The sequence below is a fragment of the Physcomitrium patens genome, chromosome 12, assembly GCF_059467195.1.
Source record: "Physcomitrium patens ecotype Gransden chromosome 12, ASM5946719v1, whole genome shotgun sequence".
Classification (NCBI taxonomy): Eukaryota; Viridiplantae; Streptophyta; class Bryopsida; order Funariales; family Funariaceae; genus Physcomitrium; species Physcomitrium patens.
This window is the reverse complement of record NC_143421.1, coordinates 10,366,634-10,376,809: the sequence shown is the minus strand read 5'-3', so window position 1 is coordinate 10,376,809 and position 10,176 is coordinate 10,366,634.

Here is a 10,176-nt window from a genome sequence, read left to right as displayed (position 1 = left end):
GGGATGCGTTCTACATCAGTCTATGCATCGGACTTCAGACAATTAACATGCGACATCAATTGGGACGAAGAAGCGTTAATGAGTCAATTCTATTGGGGTTTATAGAGACAAGAGTGAAGCCTTTTTCACTCTCGTTAAGTCCTTTCTTGTTTCCAGTCTAGTTTCAAGAGTCTTCATGTTTTCTAGTCTTTGGCAATAGCCATTCCAGTTTTTCTTTCAATATACATTCTTGTTTATTTATATTTTGTTACCTTTTTTTGAATGAAGGCTGACTTGTCTGAATTACTTTTTCATTGAGTTCTTGTCCTTGACAGATTTCCACATTTCATCATGAATGGAATAACCTTTCCAAAAAGCTTTGTACTATAGTTGTAGATGTCCATTGCCACGACAAAAGTAGCAATGCTTCAAAACGTTGTCATTTTCATATTCTTGTTGGTCATCAATTACAAGTGGTGGTGGTGGTGGTTGGTGTCGATCTGAAAAGCACTTTGGCTTGGTATGAAATTCCTTCAATTGTGAAACATGGAAGATTGATCGGATCCAAATATATGGCAAAAGCTTGAGGCGGTATGTGACATGAGATATCATTGCAAAAATGTAGATAGTTCCAAGCCATTGAAGTACTAGTTTACGAATTTGAGTTGATAGAGATAGTGGCAAGTTGGTATTAGAGAATAAGACATGATTACCCTCTCAAAAGGTCTTGTATTGCCAATGGTTATCCACATATTTCTTTTGTCAATTCTATGCAGTAAAGAAGCAATGTCGTGCATCTTACAAGGCCATTATAAGCTATTGTATAAATTCCTCCATTGTCGAGTTGTTGGTGTCAATGGAACAATAGAGAGTTGTTGGTATAATTGGATGCTGACTAATATTAAGGAAAAATGGTGAATGATCAGTATTTGTTTGATTACTATCATTGTAAGCAAATTCCAAGGACATCAAGTAGTCATTCCAATTATTAAGATGAACTACCACAAATGCCTACAAGTTAACTTCTAAGATCTGGTTTATATGCTTTGTTTACCCATCTGTTTGCAAATAGAAGGATGTAGACATAACAACTCGTGTGCCTAATAGTTTGAACAAGGCTTGCCAAAAACTTCTCGTAAAACATGGATCTTTATCCAAAATGATGACACGAGGTAATCCATGGTGACAAAAGATGGTATCAAAGAATGAGATGTATGGTGTCCGCATGGAATGAGATGTGTGGTAATAAGTGAGTGCTAATAGGATGATGTCAGGGAACGGGAGGGTGAGTAGTTTTTATTTGTTCGGTTTGCCATGTGCTTGATCACTGAGTGATGGTTGTGGAGAAACAATTGGTTTGTTTATTCTCTTTTTTTGGGTGTCAATAAAATGTTGAGTGATTTTGTCGACTCTTGAGGAGCCCTTGCTTTTGGATTTGCAAGGAAAAATTTATAAGATTTTTAGAAAGAGAGAGCTATATAGAGTAGTAGATATCAAATGGATTTTTTTTTTTTTTTTTTTTTTTTTTTTTTATCTCTATCTTTGAAGGTAGTGGAATATGTAATGACGACTCTGATAAATTTTGCCCCTCTCTTCTTATTATGTAGGAAAGCTGTCAATCCATGAATGTTACATATGAACTTCTTGTTTCAAATGGTTGTGGACATGGTTTGAATGGAGATTAGTATTTTCGATTGTATTGGAAGGTATTGATAGGTTGCAATTCTTTAAACCGAGGACTAACAAATATTTTAGCTTGTGTTGTCTGTTACGTGCTTGTTGAGATAAAATCTTGTTTGGCCAAAATGATTGATACGTCTTGATTATTGTGTATAACAATTAGGTTAAGTTTCTTTAAATCTTGGTTTTTGTTTTGATGAATCTCTTCAAAAGAAAGATTCTGAAATTATAATTATTTATTTATTTATTTAATTGTATAAAATCTAAATTGATGTTCCATGACATCAAATTTGTTGTAATTAATAAATCATTAAGTTACTATTCAAAGTACAACCTTCATATATGTCTAATCACAAATTCAAAATTTTTACTTTTGTAAATAGTGATTTCGTAAATTATGAGGAGCAATTGTCTTTTTTATGAAGTATAGATAAGATAAAGAGAAATCACTATTGAGAGACTCTACTTTCTAATTTGCACGTCCTTAAAAAATCGTTTTATGATTGCAACTGCTTTATCACTATTTGGATCATTAATTATATTTTCAAATTTGAGACAATCCATGTAGTCTTGTCACATCTCATAAATTAATTCTAATTGATTAAATAAGTAAACAAGTGGTGATTATAAGATCATTTATGACGGTATATTGTGAGTATGTTGCATCAATTTTATTTCTCTGATTATATTTTATGTTCTTCTTTGGTGATGAAGTTAAGTTGATAATATTAAATGTCACATTGCCATTACTGAGAAATATAAATTGAAATGTTTGTTTTATTAATTATCACTTTTATTAAATGATGTGTGGAAGAACCAATATATCAATCTTTTGACATATGATTTTGACGATGAATTTTAGAGAGTTTTCTTTTCAGTGCGTTATGGTGTTTTCATATGAGAATTGCAATAAATGTTTGACGACACTAATCATATTGTCCCCAACTTTGCTGCTGTGAAGGAGAAAGAGTTCACAGCAGCAAGTAGCATGCAGATCTTAACCCCAAATTCCTGGGTTTTACCGACTTGTAGTGACTATGCTAGTTGGGTTTCAAACAGGTTTGCAAAAGTTGAGCAGTGGTTATCTCCTGTTAAGTTACAACCTCTACAAAGTTATTGGAATACGGTGGAACAGATATGATTCTATGGTGCTAAGTTATTCCTACTAAGTTATAACCTCCCATAAGTTCTAAAAATGAGAACCGACCATAACTTAGTACAGGTAATTCTGTACTTGCTAATTCTGTACAGGAGCTTGAGAATTTTGAAGCAGTTTGCTAGCTACAAAGGTGTGCATGCCAGTATCGACATTTAGAATCCGGATACTGTGGGCTGAAAGTTAGTGTTCTCATCAGGGTCTGATTTTCTCACCTTTAGCTTGTAGGCAAACGAAACCATTGTGACAATTCGACAAACAGCTTGCCTGTCACCAAACTCGTACACACATGAATCGACATGGATGCACACCACTTAGAATACTCATCCATTTCGTGTCAAATTTTTCTGCACGTCCCAAATTATAGTTGATTGCATAGGCCCTTGTCGGTTGCTTTTGACCCAAGAAATTAGAATTCACCAATATGGAATATTGGTACAGGTGTCCTGTAGGAGCAGGTCAAATGTACTCTCTTCTTAATTCTCAACCGATAACATCCACTAATGGATTTTCAGACTAATGTCGAATTTGCAGTGTTTCCAAGCGTGTTCATACCCGATGATTTGTTACTAGGATGCTAACAGGTGTTCCTGATCTATTATGAGCATGTAAGACAGTTCTTGCACCAGGGCATAACAACTAAACCACAGCTCCACGAGGGAACGCTTGGATTTTATACTTTTGGTTTAAATTACACAGGATGCCCAACCCTCATTACTGAACAAGAAAGAGTATAATGGCTCGTTCAGTGAAAGCCATCGCTTTGGTATGTCTGCCAAACTTTCATTTAGCCATCCTACACCATTGCGGCTTATGAATACCTCAAGAATGGAATGAAATTGAGCGTTGTGAGTAGCATCAAATCTGCCGGATTTGTAGGTATCGTTTGCAAAAACTTCACTCCTAAGGCAGCAGTATTCTGAGTCGTGTTGTTTCACGTATAACTCAGTGTCTAGGATATTGTCAGTGGTGGCACGGGCTGTAATTACCTCCTCAAGAATTCTGTATAAAACTAATGGATCGGAACGTTGTCAGGGCTGAAGTCAATGTCTTCTCAACACAGGTTCCTTGCATGGTATACCACATCCCTGGCAATTTGAAGAACCTCATCCGGATAATTTTTCAGCTTCTGTACCATGTGGATTTCACTGGCAGCAATGAAAGTATAAATGTGAGGTTCAAATGCGTGTTTCACAGCCTCCTAAGTAGCCTTAAAACGCTTGTTGCACCCACACAGCTCGCAAATTAGACGAGGTTATTCATCCTCATCTACGTGATTACTACACGCCGCGGCAATCCGCCGGACTGCTTGAAGGTCATCTGGAGAGGTGATGAGGGTCCCTGCTTCCATAATGTCCATTTCTGGCAAGCCAGTTACCGCGCAATATATAGCTTCTCCTTCCTCGTAATCGTAGCCCTCGGGGATTCTCTCCCTCTTACAATGCAATGTCAGAAACCCACACGTATGCAGGATCATCGATTCTGTTGGGCATGTACTGAGGCCTTTTCATGAGCCCTGAACCATCGTATGGGATAAGAGCACAAGAGCAACCTCTCGTCTTCATCCTCTAACATTACTCTTGCGTCCAGCAAAAGGAACCTCAAAGTAGAGGAGACATTCGAAGCCGATGACGACTGGAGTTTCCGAACTCTAAGCACAGACATAGCGACATGATGAGTCTCATACGCCTGGACTCCCGAACCAAAATGTTTCACAGTGTTGCCCACGATGTACGCACGCTACATTACCAATCCACCTGCATAAATCCCCCTTCCTCGATACACAAACAGATATATTTCCGCTACCGAAATTTCTAAAAACATGGCAAAACACTTCGTTCTCATTCTCTGCATACGTTTGTTTAATCACAACATTACATAATTGCTGGATTCCCTCCTCCTCCTGGTCCTACAAGCAAACGTAAAATACACCTAAATGTTTGTCAGGCTTCGCTCGAGCAATCAAATTAAGATTTCGGTCAACCTCGAATTCCACTATTTAACTTTTTTTTCACAGCAAATCCTTCGAGACTCTTCTTCGAGATGAGCTCCTCCCCCTTTCTAGGAGCATCCGACGACGACGACGACGAGAAAACTCGCTCCCACAGTGATAGGGCTCTCGATTAGGAAGTAAGAAGGAGTAGGCGTGCGAATAGGTCACCGCGTCTGCCGACGTGGCGAGTACGATGAGGTAATACCGTGTCCTCCGTGGCAGAAGAACTCGCCACGTTAAATGGAGTTTTTTGTTGCTATCATTATTTTATTAGACATCTTTGCATGTGATATAATATGAAATGCAATAAGCTTGAAATAACGTATAAAATACCATGAAAAAAATGTTTTTTCTTTGGAGGTTTTGCAAAAAAACTTGTGAATAATTACAGATAGTCCTGATTTTAGATCTTATATGTAGAATGATTCCTCTTTTAAAATATAAATTTGAGAAGGATGTAGACATAGCAACTCGTGTGCCTAATAGTTTGAACAAGGCTTGCCAAAAACTTCTTGTAAAGCATGGATCTTCATCTAAAACGATGACACGAGGTAATCCATGGTGACCAAAGATGGTATCAAAGAAGACTCATATAAGAGTTGGCACATCAATATCCGAGCATATTGCAACCAAGTGAAGTTGCTTTGAGAGTCAATCTACAAAGATGACAACTGTCATATGATTATGAGACGTTTTTGGCAAACTTGAAATGAGATCCATAGTCACTTGATTCCTATGTACCATAGGTAACTAAATTGGCTGCAATAATCCAGGAGATGCTACGTTGCATGCTTTACTATATTAACATGATTTACAAAAGTGTACAAAGGTTCATACATTACAATCTAAACTTGCCTACAATCATATTCTTGAGATCCATTCTAGAGTCTTGTCTTATCCTAGATGTCCAGATATTGAGATATTATGACCTTTTTGAAGTATACACGCATGGAACTTAGCATTGTCAAGTATATAAATTTATTTCTTGAAATAGAATAAACCATTAATAAGAGTGTAATTCTGATATTGTATATCACCTACCTTGAGCCAATCGCTAACAATCTTGAAATAAACATTTTAATGCATAGCTTTCTTCCATTTTGCCTCTTTGGTTAAATCTAAAATGATAGTACTTATGGTAGCAACTTTTGCCTTGTTTCTTGATTCATGCTTCAAGTTTGGTCTTTAGAATAAGTTGTTTGGCATAGTATGTTATTGCCCTTGCTTGTACAAAAAGCTGCAATTATTCTTCTCAACAATGATGCTGCAATTTCATATTTTTTAGATACAAATTGTGTAGTAAGGGTCGATGGTCAGTTCAAACAACCACTGGCTTCTTCACTAGATAGTATCGCCACATCTTTATAGCATGTACAATCACTAATTGTTCTTGATCATGTATTGAATAATTGTGCTGTGCCCTTCTAAGCTTGCGTGATTCATATGCTATAGGTTGAAGGCCCCTACCAAAGTCTTGTTGAAGGATTGCTCTAATAGTAAAGTCAAAAGCATCAATGTCAAGCATACAAGGAAGCTTAGGATGATACTCTTGCAGTATTGGAGTAGTAATGAGTGCCTCCTTCAACTTATAAAAGGCATTTTGTTGCTGCAATTTCTATTCAAATGGGCACCCTATTCCAATAGGTTTGTCAATGAGACAGCAATGTGAATAAATCGCCAAACAAAATAGTGATAGTATCTAACAAGGCCTAAAAATGAGCAAACTTCAGAAGCATCCTTGGGGGTTGGTCAATCCTCTACTACTTTTACTTTATTTTGCTCCATATGCATGCCTATGAAAGACACCACATACTCCAAAGAAGTGACCTCTGACTTCCAAAGTTTACATTTTGATTGCTTGCAGTATAAGTGACTATCTTATAGTCGATGAAACACTTCTTGTAGGTATTGCTCATGCTCTTTAGGGATTTTATTATATACAAGGATATCAACAATGAAGATGACTACATACTTTTCAAAAATGTCTCAAAACAATCTGTTTATCTAATCCATGAAAGAGACTAGAGTATGAATGAGGTAAAAGGATAAAACTAGCTATTTGAAATGTCTATAGCGCATACAAAATGATGTCTTTTTTACATCTTCTTTTGGAATAGGTGTTTGCCAATAGTCACTTTGAAGTTCCAATTTACTAAAGATGGTAGCACCTTGAAGTTGGTCAAGAAGATTATCCACGCACTGAAGTACATATGTATTTTTAACAGTCTCCTTATTGAGGCTTCAATAGTCAATTCAAAGGCAAAGTCTACCATCTTTTTTAGGTGCAAAGTATACATGTGCTTCCCATGGTGCTGTATTTTTTTAAATGAGGCCTTTTCTAAGAGTTTGTTTAATGTCTTTTATAATTCTTTATTTTTTTGGTGCTAGGCAATAAATTAGTCGACTTGTTGGTTTGGCTTTAAGCAATAGTTCTATTTGAAAGAAGGCACCTCGATCAAGAGGTATGCCACTAGATAGGTCAGTTGGAAAGACATCTTGACATTCTCATATGAGTTGCTCTATCCATTCTACTCCTTTGGTTGTCTTTTTTACTAGTGATGCAAGATTTGGAATCACCATATATATCGATTGCTCATGCTGTATTTGCTTCTTTATAAAGGTTGTCTCTACGAGTAAGTCTTTGGTTATTAGATTATCTTTTCTCTTCACTAGATGTAGAGGTACAAAGATTCACCTTACGTCTTCTATCTTTAAAAGAGATTGTTCTTACTATCCAATCAACTTGCTTATTTTTCATCTCTAGCCATGGCATTCCAATGACAACATCATATTTTAGCTTTGTCACCTTGAATCTTTCTCTTAAGACATAGGTGTTTGTCAATCTCAAGGTTGTTTCTTCATATTTCTCAATGAATACATTCTTTCAATCATTTGTAAGGTATATACTTCCTCCCTTGATTGCCTTAGTTTTAATTTTAAGCCGGTCAATAATTTTTGTTGAGATGCAATTTTTTGTAGAGCCACATTCTATTAGCACTTGATATGGTTGTCTTCTTGGTAGTCTTGTTAGATGCACTAGTCGATTCTTTTTATAGTTGTTTGAGGCCATGCCATTTGTCTCTAAGAGACATTAGCTATCTCTAGTACTAGCTCTCGATGCCTTTACTGGAGAGCCCTATTTTCTTATTCTAACTCATTATCAACTTGGAGAATTTTGAAACTATGAACTTACCTTGTCTTGTTGATGCTGAAATTTTGATGTTTTGAACAATCTCCGATCTGATGGCTTGACTCTCGACAATAAAAACATAATACCTTTTGTACCAATATTTGTCATCTTTGTGGTATCAATGATCCTTGTAGGGCATCAATCTCCATTAGCATTGGTTGTTGTACCATAGTATTAGACAGTGGCATAAAACTTTGTATTATAGGTCGTACTCTATGATTTTTGAAATCTATAGTATTGACCCTCTCTACAATCCGAATTGCCTCTTCAAATATTAGTAGATGCCTTAGCTCTACTTCTTACTAGACCCCAAGTTTCAAACCTTGTAAGAATTGATCTATCATCTTCATCTCTAAAATATTGTCAATTTGAAGACATAGGGACTCGAATCGAGAGACATAATCTTGTATCAACTTAGCTTGTATAAGATTTGTCAGCTGATTGCGTACTATCTTCTCTGCATTGATGGGCCAAAATTGATTCCTAAACTTGGTCTCAAACTCCTCTCAGTCAGAAAATCTATCATGAGCTCCATAGCTTTGAACTTCATATCACCATCAAATAGCTTTTGCAACTCTCAAATAGTTGGTTGTATATATAATTCTTTCAATGGTATTTGCCCTAGATAGTTAGAAGTATTGCTGCGTGTTGAAGAGCCATTGACATACATCATCTTGTCTTGAAGTTCTAAAGTATGTACTAGGCTTACTCAATTTCAATTTAATAGATGTTGATTCTCTTATCCTTGAGGCTTCTATTTACCCTTGTAAAGTAGCTATCTAGCTTAAGAGGTGTTGTATTTGAGCCTCCATCTGGGATTACTCCGCCATATCTTCTATACTATAATTTCTTTGCTAGATTCCACTATTGTAATGCCTTTTTACCTCTCAATTGACTTTTTAAGAGTAGCAACAACTCATGGCTTTAATCACCAAAAATAAGCTTAAAGATACAAATGTTCATAGTATCAACTTGAAAAATGAAATCAAGGATGTATTAGAGCTAATATGCACAATCTCAAATCATTTTGTCAAACATCTATATTTCAAGAAATAGTACGCCATGCACACCAACTTGGTAGATTTTTTATTTTACAAAAAAATAACAACTTAATCAATTCCAATATTTATTTACATACATTATAAAACTAGAATAAAGATCATTGTATACATTAAGGATTTTTTGTGGCAAATATCCTAAAAATAGAATATGATATACATTAGATGGTAAAATTTTATCTACCATAGGTAACTACACTCCCTTGTAATGATATCACTTATTTGAAGAGCCTATAATCACCTACAAATAATACTCACTATAGTATCCTAATGGCACAATGTTAGAAGAGAAATAAATAAAGACATAGTAAGATAAAAAGATATTTAAGAATAGGAAAAAATATAATAGAATAGTCAAGAATTAATATAGTACTTAATAGGTTCTAGGTTAGTAATTTCATGAGATAGATAGTGTTAAGCGGAAGGCAGTGTGATTTTGATTGAGTAATAAATAATACCTTAATTTCTTTTTCAATCATTGTATATGTTGTATTTAACCTTGTAGCATCTTATTCCATATTTGGTGGTAAATTCAAAAGCCTAAATAACATTCAACTATTCATAGTATCTCATATTAAAACAAAAAGACTATTGTATTATTTTATCATTATTTTGGCTTGCTTAACTACCTTCAAGAAATATATTATATATTTTATTAAGTATAATATCCATGTTATGTTTTAAATTTCTAATGAATAAAATAAAGGATATAATAATACTACATATGATAAACAAACACAACATTAGACAAACTCTTAATATAATTGAACTTGCACCAAATAAAATCTTTCTTTAAGATTATATCATAAATTATAAATTTTTATTTATGTTAATAAGAAATACAAGTTTTTTTATTAATAAATACTTTTTTAAATAAGAAAATAAATCTTTTTAGATATAAATTGTTGTTGTTGTTGTTGTTTTTGTTTTTTTTGTTTTTGTTTTTGTTTTTTTTTTTTTTTTTTTTTTTTGTTTTTTTTTTCTTTTCAATAATCTATTTTCTTATCCTTATTTTAAAACAATTATTACACTACTTTTAATAATAGATAGATAGAATCATGTATTTAATTGATTTCTTAGATATTTTTTCTTTACCAAAGAAAAATCAATAAATACAAAT